Source organism: Balaenoptera ricei, chromosome 19 (genome assembly GCF_028023285.1).
Source record: "Balaenoptera ricei isolate mBalRic1 chromosome 19, mBalRic1.hap2, whole genome shotgun sequence".
NCBI classification, from domain to species: Eukaryota; Metazoa; Chordata; class Mammalia; order Artiodactyla; family Balaenopteridae; genus Balaenoptera; species Balaenoptera ricei.
Window position 1 is genome coordinate 46,799,474 of NC_082657.1, and position 15,225 is coordinate 46,814,698.

General features: G+C 39.9%; 1 protein-coding gene and 1 non-coding gene across 3 annotated transcripts in view; both read left to right on the top strand.

Moving 5' to 3' along the window:
• WWP2 (WW domain containing E3 ubiquitin protein ligase 2) overlaps positions 1-15,225 on the top strand; it is a 146,560-nt gene that overhangs the window by 8,264 nt on the left and 123,071 nt on the right. The gene's annotated exons all lie outside the window — the stretch shown is intronic.
• TRNAW-CCA (transfer RNA tryptophan (anticodon CCA)) lies at positions 3,058-3,130 on the top strand. Its single transcript has one exon. It is a non-coding gene; the product is annotated as a tRNA-Trp (tRNA).

Consider the following 15,225-nt stretch of genomic DNA (forward strand, 5'->3'; position numbering starts at 1 on the left):
CCCTGTGACTGCAGGGGTTCTTTCTTTCTTTTTTTTTAAAGATTTATTTTATTGACTGATTGGCTGTGCCGGGTCTTAGTTGCGGCATGCAGGATCTTCATTGCGGCATGAGGGATCTTTTAGTTGCAGCATGTGGACTTCTTAGTTGCATATGGGCTCTTAGTTGCGGCATGCGTGTGGGATCTAGTTGCCTGACCAGGGATTGAACCCAGGCCCCCTGCATTGGGAGCACGGAGTCTTACCCCCCGGACCACCAGGGAAATCCCTGCAGGGGTTATTTCTTAAGGGAGGTTGCAGTGGGGCCTGGGTCCAGGTGCATATGGAAGTCAAGTGCCCCAAGGATGTGTTGTTGGAAGAGGCTTTCCAGTTTCAGCTTGCTGTCATGAAATCCACATCTTCTAAAAGCCTTTGTCCTTAATCTTGTTAATTTCCAATTCCTCCTGTGTGTAACAAATTATCACAAACTTGGTGGTTTAAAACAACCGAAATTTGTTCCTGTATAGTTCTGGAGGCCACAAGTCTGAAATCAAAGTGTCAACTGTGTCAGCAGAGCTGAGATCCCTCTGTGCACTCGGGGAGAAATCCTGCTTTGCCTCTCGTAGTGGCTCTAGGCATTTGTGGGTTTGAGGTTGTGAGACTCAAATCTCAGCCCCAGTCTTTTTTTTTTTTTTTTTGGCCGCACAGCTTGCGGGATCTTAGTTCCCTGACCAGTGATTGAATCCGGGCCATGGCAGTGAAAGCGCTGAGTCCTAACCACTGGACAACCAGGGAATTTCTTCAGTCCAAGTCTTCATGGCCTTCTTCCCTGCGTCTGTGTCTTCTCTCTTCTGTCTCCTATAAGGACACTGGGCCCACCCTAAAGGATGGTCTCATCTTGAGAGCTTTAACATAATTACATCTATTTCCAAATAAGGTCACATTTACAGGTTCCAAGAGGGTAAGCACCTAGGCATATCTTTTGGGGACCACAGTTCAACCCACTACACTAATTAAATGTAGACTGGATGCTCTTGTAAAAATTAAATAAGGACATCATCCTATGACCTGATTTGAAGAGACCCTTTTTCCTTTCTTGAATTTAAATTTTATTTATGCCCCAAATAACACATGCACTTAGTTTAGAAAGTCCAATAGCATTACACGGCTCATAACGCAACAGCACTTCCTTGTTTCACTCCTTTTTGTTCTTGATTCTTGTTCTGTAGAGTCAATGACTTTTAACTCATTGAGCTCTTTTCTGGTATAGACTTCTGCATCTCTAAATGGCATCCTTATACCGTCATTTCTTAGTTTGTCAGTTTTTTTTTTTAATTGAAGTATAGTTGATTTACAATGTTCTATTAGTTTCTGGTGCACAGCAAAGTGATTCAGTTATATATATATACACACACATATATATATTCCATTATAGTTTATTACAAGATATTGAATATAGTTCTCTGTGCTATACAGTAGGACCTTGTTGCTTATCTATTTTGTATATAGTAGTTTATATCTGCTAATCCCAAACTCCTAATTTAATCCCTTTCCGCCCTCGCCCTTTCCCCTTTGGTAACCATGTTTGTTTTCCATCTCTGTGAGTCTGTTTCTGTTTTGTAAATAAGTTCATTTATATCATTTTAAAAGATTCCATATGTAAGTGGTATCATATGATATTTGTCTTTCTCTGTTTGACTTACTTCATTTAGTATGATAATCTCTAGGTCCATCCATGTTGCTGCAAATGGCATTATTTCGGGTTTTTTTTATGGCTGAGTAATATTCCATTGTGTATATGTACCACATCTTCTTTATCCATTCATCTATCGATGGACATTTAGGTTGCTTCCATGTCTTGGCTATTGTAAATAGTGTAGCTTGTCAGTTTTATCTATTGCTTTTTAACTCTTTGAGCTCTTTTCTGGTATAGACTTCTGTTTCTCTAAATGGCATCCGTACACCATCATTTCTTAGCTTGTCAGTTTTATCTGTTGCCTTTTAACCACTGAGGATGGACACTGAGCTCTCTTTCTGGCCAGTTTCCACAAATGTACTCTTCTACCGCCACATTCTGATTACAGCCATATCACAAGTTTTGATTAAATTGTTCATGCTATTTTGATTATAAATATTTTTCACAGCTGAGCCACACTGTGTATTAGGATTACATTTCCTTTCTCATAATAGCTTTTGTTTTTACTAGAGTTGTGTATTTCCTGATTTTTTCATTTGCATAATTTTCTGTGTACCTACCGCTACCTCAGCCCTAAACATTCTGATAGAGCTAAAATAATACTTCTTTCAGTGCAATCAGATGCCTCATCTAATTTATTTTGTCAGTTTTTTTCTTTCATCTAAAGATGACACGTCTTATGTCGTCTTTAGATGAAAGAAATACTGATGAACTCTCTCATCTGGACTGGTTGCTCTCTAGGCTAATGGGCAGTAATGCCTTGGGATTTCTCTTCATTGTTAATCTGGGAATTCCTTTTGCCTCTCCCATGTGAATACACACTGTCCTCCAACTTTCTCATTTACTCCCCTAGAGCGTATCTTTCAGTAGCTTCCTAAGAAAATGAGCTTTGGAAGCAATTTTTTTGAGACTTTACAAAGCTGAAAATATCATTGTTTTCCTGTCATGCTTGACTGATGGTTGTGGAATTCTGGATTGGAAATAATTTTAATTATAAATTGGGATTAATCATTTTATTTAATAATTGGAAATAATTTTATCTGAAATGTGAAGCATTGCATTGTCTTGTAGCAGCCAGTATTACTGTGAAGTCTGATGCCATTCTGATTCCTGTTCTTTGTAAATGTGGCTGGAAGCGTGTATACTCTTTGTTCTCGTGTTCTGAACTTTCACGATGTTTTGTCTTAGTGTGTTTTTTTGTTTTTGTTTTTCGTTCATTGTTCTGGGCACTCAGGTTCTTTCTGTCTAGAAATGTATATCCTTCAGCTTAAGAAAAATCTGTAACATTTCTTTGCTGTCTTTTTTTTTTCTCTTTTCTATTTCTGGACTAAGTCAGACATTGGACATTTTAAACGAATCTACTATTTTAAAAAAGTCTTGGGAATTCCCTGGTGGTCCAGTGGTTAGGACTCCGAGCTTCCAATGCTGTGGGCCCAGGTTCGATCCCTGGTCGGGGAACTAAGATTCTGCAAGCTGCATGGCCAAAAAAAAACAAAAAACAAAAACAAAAAGGAAGAATTAAAAAAAAAATCTTTTCTCTCCTATCTACCATCTTCTTTTTCTTTTGGTTCTATTTCTTAGAATATGTCCTCACTTTATCAACTTCGTTTCTGCTATGAGAACTGTCCTTTCCAAGAGCATTTTCTTATTCTCTGAATCAACCAACCAACCAACTTCCCTTTCTCCCTTCCTTTCTTCCTTTAAAATTACATTCTGTTTTTGTTTCATGGATGCAACATTTTCTCTTATCTATCTGAATTGTTTTGAGGTTTTCTCTGACTGTGGTTACATTTAACTATGAGTTAAAAAATTGAAATATAATTCACATACCTTAAAATTCACCATTTTGAAATGTTCAATTCAGTGGATTTTAGTATTTTTTACAAAGTTGTGCAACCATCACCACTCTCCAATTCCAGAATATTTTCATCACCCAAAAGAAAACGTGTACTCCTTAACGGTCACTCCGACCCCCAACCCTCTGCCCTGGACAACCACTAATCTACTTACTGTTTATGTGGATTTACCTATTCTAGATAGTTCATATAAATGAAATATGATAATTGGGTCTTTTGTTCTGGCTTCTTTCACTAAGCATAATGTTTTCAAGGTTCATCCATATTGCAGATGAAACAGTACTTCATTCCTTTTTATGGCCAAATAATATACCACTTTATGGATATACTGCATTTTGTTTATCCATTTATCAGTTGATAAACGTTTGGGTTGTTTCCACTTTTTAACTACTACAAATAATCCTGCTGTGAACATTTGTGTACAAATTTTTGTGTGGACACATTTCAGTTCGTTTGGGTATATACCTAAAAATTGAATTGCTAGGTCTTAATGGTAATTCTGTGTTTAACTTTTTGAACAAACTGTTCCAAAGCTGCTCACCATTTTTCATTTCTTGCCTGCAGTGTATGAGGATTCCAATTTGTCCAAGTTCTTGCTTGCGCTTATTATTGTATGCTTTTTGATTTTGGCCATTTTGGTTTGTGTGAAGTGGTATCTCATTGTGGTTTTAATTTCCATTTCTCTAGTGACTAATGGTGTTTGAGCATCTTTTCATGTGCTTATTGTTTATTTGTATATCTTCTTTGGAGAAATGTCTGTTTAGATCTTTTACCCATTTTTGTTTTAGTTGGATTATTTGTCTTTTATTGTTGAGTTGTAAAAGTTCTTTGTATATTCTGGATGTAAGTCTTTTATCAGTACATGATTTGCAAATGTTTTCTCTCATTCTTTGGGTTCTCTTTTCATTTGGTGAAATGAGATACCATTTGATGGTATCCTTTGAAGCACAGACATTTTAAATTTTTGATGAAGTTGAATTTATCTAGTTTTTCTTCCATTGTTTGTGTTTCTCCTATCATATCTAAGAAACCATCTCTTAATATAAAGTCATGGAATTAATTATATTTCAATAAAATAAAAAAAGATAAAGTCATGAAGATTTACACCAATAGTTTCTTCTATAGTTGCTCCTATATTTTGGTCTTTGATCCATTCTGAGTTCATTTTTGTCTAAGGTTTGAGGAGGGGTCCAACTTCCTTCCTTTACACATGCATATCCAGTTGCCCCAGCACCATATGTTGAAAAGACTATTGTTCTTTTCCCATTGAATTACAGTAAGTCCCCTACATATGAACCTTCAAGTTGCGAACTTTCAAAGATGCAAATGTGCGTTTGCATGTCCAATCATGTAAGTTAGTTCACGTGTCTGTAAGATTACTGTACTGTAAGATTAAAAATGTTTTCTTTATTTTTTGTGTCTGTTTGTTTTTTATGTATTATTTGTGTGAAAAGTATTATAAACCTATTACAGTACAGTACTATGTAGCCGATTATGTTAGTTGGGTACCTAGGCTAACTTTGTTGGACTTATGAACAAATTGGACTTACAAACGTGCTCTTGGAACAGAATTCGTTTGTATGTAGGGGACTTACTGTATCTTGCACTCGTGTCTAAAATCACTTGAACATCAGTGTGGGATTGTTAAGGGAACCACTGACTGAAACTGCCCACCCTGGCCAGGCACAGTAGTAACCACTTGCCTGAGTTATCTTACAATAGGAGGTCCTGGTAAGAAACACGGAACTAACAAGCTACCAGCAACCGGTCAAAAGGAAAGAGGAGACTCCAGTCCATATGTCCTATCAACCTCCCTTCTGGATTCCAGTGAGAAGGATTCTTCCTTCTCACTGAAATCCATCTTGGCTGAGCGATGTGTGTGCCACTAGGAAGGACCCCGAGTCAGAGTGATTGGCCAGAGATAACCTGGAAACTAACCCCATCACCATAAAACCTGAGACTGTGAACCATGTGGCAGAGCAGTTCTACTGGGTTCCCTTACCCTGCTGCTGTGCACCTGGGCACCCCTTCCCAATAGTCTCTTGCTTTGTCAGCACGTGTGTCTCCTTGGACAATTCATTTCTGAGTGTGAGACAAGAGCCCTCCCTCGGGCCCTGGAAGGGGTCCCCCTTCCTGCAACAGGTTTGTATCTGGACTCTTAGTTCTATACCATTGCTCTATATGTCTTTCCTTATACCAGTACCACACAGTTTTGATTACTGTGGCTTTGTAGTAAATTTTGAGATTAGCAAGTGTGAAGCCCCCGACTTTCTTCTTCAAGATATTTTGGCTATTCTGGGTCCTTTGCATTTCCTTATGAATTTGAGGATCAGCTTATCCATTGAGTTCTTTTTTTTTCTCTTTGTTTTGATATTTGGCTTTTATGTCTGAGTCTCTTCTCAGTTGTGTATGTTTAAGTGTGCTAGGACCCAAATGAGGGAAGGTAAGTGGGGATGGGGAAACCTCTCATAGTTCATGATATAGACTTTCTCTTATCTCCCTGGATCAGTATGGTGCCTTATCCCTACTCTCAACCATGCCTTAAGTTCTCAGGTCTGATTTAACCTATCCAGAGATTAAAATTTAACTCTCTGTTTGGGATTAAGGAGGGATGAGTGCCTAGCTGAAGTGGGTGGGGACTGGAGTCTGGGACTCTTTTCCATGCAGGTTTTTACCAGCCCTCCTGTTTTTAACCCCACTTCCCCCATCGCAGGCAGTTAGATTTCAGTTTCAACTCACTTGCCACTTTCCAAAATGTTGCTGCCATCTCTGTTGTTTCCTTTTCCATTCTTTTTTAGTGGGTTTACGTTCTTTGTGTTTCTTTCCTGACATTTTGATGGGGTTTGAGAAGGGAGCAGAGATAAATATAGGTGTTTAATCTGTCATGTTCATTGAGAGCCCCTGAAAGACTCTCTGTGGGAAAAGTTGGCATCAAGGAAGGTGGTGCAATACTTAGTCTCCTTGGAACCACTCCTGGAACAGCTCCTCCACTGTATTCTGTTCCTAGAGTTACATGTCACCCCACTTTTTCTTTTTCTTTTTTTTGGCTGCTTCGGGTCTTAGTGGCGGCAAGAGGGATCTTTTGTTGCAGTGCACCAGCTCTTCCTTTGCGGCACGCGGGCCTCTCTCTAGTTGTGGCATGCGGGCTCCAGAGTGCGTGGGCTCAGTAATTGTGGCATGCAGGCTCTCTAGTTGTGGCACATGGGCTCAGTAGTTGTGGCATTCAGGCTCTGTAGTTGTGGTGTGCGGGTTCCAGAGTGTGTGGGCTCTGTAGTTGCGGTGCAAGGGCTCAGTAGTTGTGGCACGTGGGCTCATTTGCCCTGCGGCATGTGGGATCTCAGTTCCCCGACCAGGGATTGAAGCTGCATCCATTGCATTGGAAGGCGGATTCTTAACCACTGGACCACCAGGAAGTCCCCCCCACTTTTTCATTTGCAATTTTGGGACATAATTTTAGTTTAACCTTGAGCATTCTGATAGAGGTATAGTCCTACTTTCAGTGCAGTCAAATTAGTTGAAGCCTCAACTGATTCAGTAACACTGATCCAGTGGTTCTCGCCCCAACTTCACTTTGGAATCATTTGGGTAGCTTTTAAATAACACAGCCGTCCCCGGCCCACTCCAGACCAATTGAATGAGAATCTCTGAGGTTAGGGTTTGGTTGTCAGTGGGGTTTTTTTTGTTTCGTTTAGTTTTTATTGCTCTCCAGGTATTCAAATGTGTAGAAAGAATTGAGGACCACTGCTCCAAGGCATTTCATAGTTGATTAAGGATGATTTTACCTAACAGGATAAATTCAGTTGCATTTTTTTTTTCTTAATTAAAAAATTTTTTTTTATTTTTGGCTGCACCGTGTGGCTTATGGGATCCAAGCCATGCCCCCTGCAGTGAAAGCACGGAGTCCTAACCTCTGGACTGCCAGGGAAGTCTCCAGGTGCATCTCTTACAGCTATCCTCCTCCTCCTCTTTCACTGCCCTCCAGCCGCGCTGGCCCCCTTTCGTTCCTTACACTTTCAAGACATGCAACCATCTCAAGAGCTTTTGCTCTTGCCCTTTTATCTGCCTGGAATGTTCTAACGCAGATATCCTCAGTTCCCTCCTTCTCCTGTGTCAGATCTTTGCTCAGAAGTCACCTTCTCAGTGAGACTTGCCTTGTCCACAACGTTTAACATTTCTACTTCCAACCCCCTCCCAAATTCCTGTGTTCTTTCACTGCATGGTTTTTCCCCATACCTCTCGTCACCTCTCTAGTTCTCTTGTTTGTTCCCTATTTGGCATCCGCTTCCCACATATGCCCTTCCCCTAAGTATCAATATTTTACTGTATAAAGAAGCCAGTGGTTGGAGCTTCATTTATTCCTTCTGCCATGCTGTTTTCTTTGTGTAGATAGAAGTTTCTGACCTTTATCATTTTCCTTCTTTCTAAGAAACTTCTTTTCAACATTTCTTGCAGGGCAGGTTTTTGTTTGAGAAAGTCTTTTTTTTCTCCTTCACTTTAAAGGGTAACTTCATTGGATACAAAATTCTAGGTTGGTGGGTTTTTTCTTTTTTCTTTTAAAAAATATTTATTTATTTATTTGGCTGCACCAGGTCTTAGTTGCGGCACTCGGGATCTTCGTTGTGGCATGCGGGATCTTTGGTTGTGGCATGTAGGATCTTTAGTTGCAGCATGCATGCGGGATCTAGTTTCCTGACCAGGGATCAAACCCAGGCCTCCTGCATTGGGAGAACGGAGTCCTTACCACTGGACCACCAGGGAAGTCCCGGGTGTTTTCTTTTAACACTTTAAATATTTCACTGCACTCTCTCCTTGCTTCTTTTTTAAGTTTATTTTTTGATTTTTGTATTCATCCTGCTTGATGTTCTGTGAGCTTCCTGGATCTATTATTTGGTGTTATGTCGTTAATTTTGGGAAATTGTTGACCATATTACTTCAGGTATTTCTTTTGCTCTGTTCTCTCTTCTGATATTCCAGTCATGTGTATTTTGTACCTTTTGAAATTGTCCCACAGTTCTTGGCAGTTCTGTATTTTCTTTTTCTTTTTTTTTTTAATTCTTTTTTTCTCTTTGCATTTTAGTCTGGGACGTTTCTGTTAATATATTTTCAAGCTTACTGATTCTTTCCTCAGCCACATCCAGTCTACTCATGGGCCCATCAAGGCATACTTCATTTTTGTTACCATGTTCTGCATTTTCTTTTGATTCTTTCTTAGAGTTTCCATGTCTCTGCTTACATTACCCATCTGTTTTTATATGTTGTCTACTTTTTCCATTAGAGCCCTTAACATATTAATCATAGTTATTTAAATTTCCCTGTCTGATAATTCCAAAATCTGTCCTATCTGAGTCTAATTCTGATGCTTGCTTTGTCTCTTCACACTATTTTTTCTTGCCTTTTAGCATAACTTATAATTTCTAATTGAAAACCAGGCAGGATGTATTAGGTAATAGGAACTGAGGTGAATAGGCCTTTATCTAGTTGGGAGTTTTGTGTAATCTGGCTAGGAGTTGGCTTGTGTGTAATGATTGATGTAATTGTAGGTACCAGAGGCCTCAAATTATGCTAGTATCCTTGTTTTTGTCTCCCCTGTAATCTCTGGTCTTCCCTAAGAACTCTTTCTTAAATAGAGTATACACCTTTTAGCTCTTTCAGCTGTAATCCACTGTTATTTTATTGGACCCTCGATATGGTGGCAGAGTGTGGGGGAGGGAAAGCATTTTATAATTTTATGATTAAATCTCAGTCTTTTAGTGGGTCTCTGTCCCTGGGCTGTGACCTTTACAAGTGTTTATTAACTGTTTTCCTTTCTCAGTGTGATAAGAAGTCTAGAGGGGGCCTCAGGGAAATTTCCTCCCCCCCAGTTGGCATAAGGCCTGGTAGAGCCTTTTTCCTGGAGTGAAGGCTGCTGTTACGAGAACACTCTGGGCATATATCACAATGGTTACTTTTCCCATTCCCCTGCCAGAGCCAGGATCATTCTTGGCTCTTTACCCGGAGAATCTTGTAGGGTAGGAATTTTTTTTAATGTTTTATTCATTGATGTATCACTAGCACCAAAAACAGTAAATGGTACAGAATAAATGCTCAATACGTATTGAATGATTGAATAAATACTGTTTTACATAGATGTGGGAAAATTTCTCAGACCTAAAATGATAATAATAAACTGATGGCATTTCTCTGAGTGACTAGTTAGTCCCCAATCTAGTGTTTGTCTATTTGCTTAGTATTTGTGTCTCTCTAATCTAAAACCCTAAGATAGGATTGTTGTAGAGCAGTTGTTCTCAAGAGGTTTTGACTATAATCTTTAGTAAGACATATACATATTTTATATCATGACCCAGTATACATGAAGATGTAAATGTACATCTGAACAAACTTTTTATGAAATAATACTTTCCTTTATGTATGGTGTACTTTAATATTTTCTACTCTGTTATTTTATATTTTATTTTAAAAAGTGCTTGTCGAGATTTACATAGAGGTTAAGTTCAGAGGATAATTTTTTTTTTTTTTTTTTTCAAGAAATTTGGGTGGATCTACCACACTTAGTTCTGGCTTCCCCCTTTTTCTCGTGATAAATCCATGACTTCCTTGAATAATGAAATTCATTGTGCATCTATAACCTTTGGTGATGTTTTAAACATGTTCTCTCTCCTCCCCCTGCCTGCCCCAGGCTTCTGCTAACTCACGTTTTTGGAAATGATTTGAATGCAAATACTTCTCATCACTATTAGCAGGGGAAAAAATTACTTGTGTGCATGTACAGAGTCATCTATTTGTGCTGCTGAGACAGGTGTAGAGTAAAATCTGGGTCTCAGGTTTCATAAGCTTCCTAAAGTGACTAGTAGGAGTTTGGACCTCATGCCCTGTCCAATATGGGGCCCTGAGACAGAAATTGTAGGTACTTTGGGGTACTTTCCCTTCAACAGTAATGGTTATTTGTCTTTATACATGGATTGCAAAGGTTCAATTCAAGATACCTACCTTGGGACTTCCCTGGTGGCGCAGTGGTTAAGAATCCGCCAGCTGGACTTCCCTGGTGGTGCAGCGGTTAAGAATCTGCCTGCCAATGCAGGGGACACGGGTTCGAGCCCTGGTCCAGGAAGATTCCACATGCCGTGGAACAGCTAAGCCCGTGTGCCACAACTACTGAGCCTGTGGGCCACAACTACTGAGCCCACGGGCCACAACTACTGAAACCCACGCTCCTAGAGCCCGTGCTCTGCAACAAGAGAAGACACCACAATGAGAAGCCTGCGCACCACAACAAAAGAGTAGCCCCCACTCGCCACAACTAGAGAAAGCCCGTGTGCAACAACGAAGACCCAACGCAGCCAAAAAAATAAATAAATAAATTTATTTAGAAAAAAGAAAAGAAAAGATACCTATCTTGTAGTGTCAGGGTGGTATCTTGCTAATGGATCTGGAGACAAAGCCCTGCATAAATAACGTGGGCTATTGTTAGTAAACAGTGGCCTGTAATTATGAAAGACATGGGAGGAAGAAAACATGGTAGTCTTATCTACTCTATTTCTACTGCTTTCCCTGTTGGTTTTGTTCTGAGCCGCCTTTGGAATTTATCTGATTGATTTTGTTTTGGAGCCACGAAGTATAGATCGAAAGGTTTGGTCTTTCTGCCATGTAACAGGCCATGTGAGGGCTTTGCATTTCATTCTCCAGAATTCTCTCTAGTTCAGAGCAAAGGCTAAAAACAGCTAAAGCTCAGGGAGAACAAGCTAGTTTAAAAACTACCCTTAGTCGAGTTGCTACTACCCTTAGAACGAGTCCCAGTAGATGTAAAGATTTTTAAATTGTTTTCTTTTTAAAGTCTATAAATAATGGATTTCCAGCTTTTAGTGCTTTAACCTCTGTTACTAAAAGCCCCGAGGCTTAATTTACAATCATTAATCTTTCCTTCATTACTCAAGATATCATCTTTTTATCCCCTTTAAAATTATTGTTAAATTATGAAAAAGATCAAACATATGAAGTGGTTCAGAGAATAAGATAACAAACAGTCATAAAAACCACCATCTGGATTTAATGAATAGTAGCATTTTGCCATATTTGCTTCAGAACTTCTTCCTTTAAAACGTGAAATGTTGCAGATACACTCGAAGTTCCCTTGGTCTCTCTGTTCACTCCAGTTCCCCTGCTCCCTCTTCTGCTACCCTAGAGGTAACTTCTGTCCTGAACTTGGTGTGGTTCCTTCCCATCCATGCTTCTATACTTTTATACCATTCATGTGTGTCCACAACAGTAGATACAATTGTTTTGTGAAAGTTCAAGTGTATACCAATGGCATTGCCCTACACTTAGGCTATCACTTGCTTTTTTTTTTTTTTTAGGTCTAGTATTATAGTTTGGGGTTTGTACATATGGGTTGAATTCATACATTTCAAGAACTATATAGCATCCCATTTTATAACTATTTCACAATTTATTCATTCCCTCATTGATGGACATTTAGGTTATTTATAAATTTTTGCTGTTATAAACATTGCCATGATGAACATTTTGAACATGGTTTCTTCTGCATTTGTTGGAAGATTTTCCCCTGGCAAATACCTAGGAGTGGAATCCTGGGAAGTACAATATATGCATCTTTATTGGCAAATAGCTAGGAGTGGAATCCTGGGAAGTACAATATATGCATCTTTATTGGCAAATAGCTAGGAGTAGAATCCTGGGAAGTACAATATATGCATCTTTATTGGCAAATAGCTAGGAGTGGAATCCTGGGAAGTACAATATATGCGTCTTTAACTTCTCGGCGGTTGCCAGGTACCATCTAACTTGCACTGCTTCCAGAAGCCTGTGAGGCTTCTCAGCAACACTGTTGTCAGACTTCTGATTTCTTGATAATCTGATGGGTAAAAGAGTTGATATGTTTATTGCTTTACCAAAAAAACTTTAAGGGAGTCAAAACACTATCCTTTTGAATTTCAGAAAGTTGATACTCCTCTTCATTCATTCAATAAATATGGAGTTCTTACTAGGAGCCAGGCACTGTTCCAGATAGTAGGCTACAGGGCTAAGAGGGGGACACACATCTCAGCCCTCATGGAGCTTACATTCTAGAGGTGGGAGACAATAAATACAAGAAATCAATACACTATGAACCGTGTCAGTGATAAATGCTAAGGCGGAAAGGTAAACTAGGGAAGGATGGGTACAGTGTGTGTGGAGAGGTGGGGTTGACAGGGCGGTCAGGGAAGGCCTCTTAAGAAAGCAACATTTGAGATAATGCCTGAAGGCAGTGAAGGAATAAGCTGTATATGTGGACAATTGGGAAAAGAGCATTCTAGACAGAGGGGTAGAAGTCTGATGGGGGAACATGGCTGGCATGTTCAAGCAACGGCGAGGAAGCCCATGGGGAAGGTAGGGAGAGGGGAAAGAAATGGGAGGCAAGGTCAGAGAGGTGTGTGGTAGTGTATCACGCCGACCCTCCAAGGTCATTACAAGGACTTTGAGGTAGATGGGAAGCCACTGGATAGCTTCCAGCTTTTGAATAGCACAGTGATATGATCTGATTACATATTAAAAGACAGGACTCTTGCTGAACGTAGAAATTCGATTGAAGGGGGCAGAGGGCAGAAGCAGGAAAAACAATAACCCAGCTAAGAGATGATGGTGTTTGGAGCAAGGCAGTGACAGTGGAGATGGAGAGAAATGTTTGAGCTTGGAAATATTTTTTTTTTAATTTTTTAAAAATTAATTAATTAATTAATTAATTTATGGCTGTGTTGGGTCTTCGTTTCTGCGCGAGGGCTCTCTCCAGTTGCGGCAAGTGGGGGCCTCTCACTATCGCGGCCTCTCCCGCTGCGGAGCACAGGCTCCAGACGCGCAGGCCCAGCAACTGTGGCTCACGGGCCCAGTCGCTCCGCGGCACGCGGGATCTTCCCAGACCAGGGCTCGAACCCGTGTCCCCTGCATTGGCAGGCAGATGAGCTTGGAAATATTTTAAAGGTAGAATCAATAGGATTTAATGATGGGTTGAATGTGGGGTGTGAGAGGGAAAGGGGAAGCACGAATAAGCCCCAGAATTTTGGCCTGAGCCACTGGATGGAAGGAGTTGTCATTAACTGAGATGCGGAACAGGATTGAGGGCGAGTATCAGAAGCTCAGTATTGTCAATGCGCAAAGAGGACCTGAGGTTCAAGGGTGAGGTTCGTACTGGACACACCCATTTGGGATTGTCCACAAATAGATAGTATTTAAAGCCATGAGACGGGTTGAGATAACCAAGGGGAGACGTGCAAGGCCTGAGCTATGGGACACTCGGGTGGTTAGAGGTTCGGGAGCAGAGAAGGAGCAAACAAAGGAGGCTGAGGAAAAGCAGCCTGAGAGGCAGGAAGAGAATCAGGCAGGTGTGGTGTCCTGGAAGCCAAGAGGAGAAAGCATTTCGAGGAAGAAAGAGTCATCTACCCATTGTGTCAGGTGCTGCCAATAGGTCATCTAAGACAAGGATTGAGAATTCACTCTTGGATTTAATACCATGGAGGTCTGGTCTCTAGAAGTCTTGATAAGAATAGTTGTAGTATTGTATTCTTATATGTTACCCATAACATTTCAGAAGTTTCCACTGCTACTTTATATGTAAGTAAAATGCCTGTTACGGACTAGTCCAGAAAAAAACTGGTCCCTTAAATTTTTTTTGGACTGGAAATCTCATAAATAAGGCAAATGGTTTTGTTTTGTTTTGGCTAAAATCTCGAAGCATAGAATTCTTTGACTTCAGCTGTGGAAAATGTCAAAATCAGTGTGACTTAGCAGTAGCTACATTTAATTCTCATACAAATGGCTTCCATTCTTAGAGTAATATGATACATTCATAACCACATTTTAAGTCTGAACTGCTCTTCAGAATAGGGAGTTAGGAGAGACATCAGATACAAATAGAATGAAAGAAGGTATAAATGATGTTGAATAGAACAGGAATTTCATAGTGTTTTTACAGCAGCTGTTCTCAGGTGTGGTCCTCAGGCCCCTGGTGGCCCCTCGAGAGTTTTAGGGTTTTGCAGGATCAAAACTATTTTCATGATAACTTTGCCTTTTTCACTGTGACACATGCACTCATGGTGCAAAAGCAAAGGCCAGTGAAACTGTTGGTGCCATAGCACGAATCGGCACTACCACTGGCCTGGGCTGCTGTCATTGTGTTCCTCACCATGGCCCGCTCAGTAAAAAGGAAAGAAAGCCAGTTTCACTTAAGAATGTGCTTGACGAAGCAGTAAAAATTACCGGTTGTATTGTCTTTACTCATGTGCATGCATGTGTTTTTAATATTCTATGTGATGAAAATGGGAAATACGCCTAAAGCACTTCTCCTGCATACTGAAGTATAATTGTTGTGTTGAGAAAAAGCACTTGTATGACTGTTTGAATTAAAAGCTGTATTATATAGTTGCTTTTTTCATGAAATACCATTTTTACTTTAAAAAAAAATCAACAGATAAACTAGCGTTAATAGATTTGGGCGTTTGGCAGACATTTTCCTGAAGTTGAATGAAGTAAGCCTGTCACTTCAAGGAAAACAACTGACAGTGCTTGTTGCCAATGATAAAATATGAGTTTTTTTAAGTGAAAATTAGAATTTTGGAACACTTCCATCTACCACAAACAGCTTGACAGCTTCCCAATACTCAAAAACTTGTCTGATGAGATCAGTGGTGACATTCACGAATGTGATAT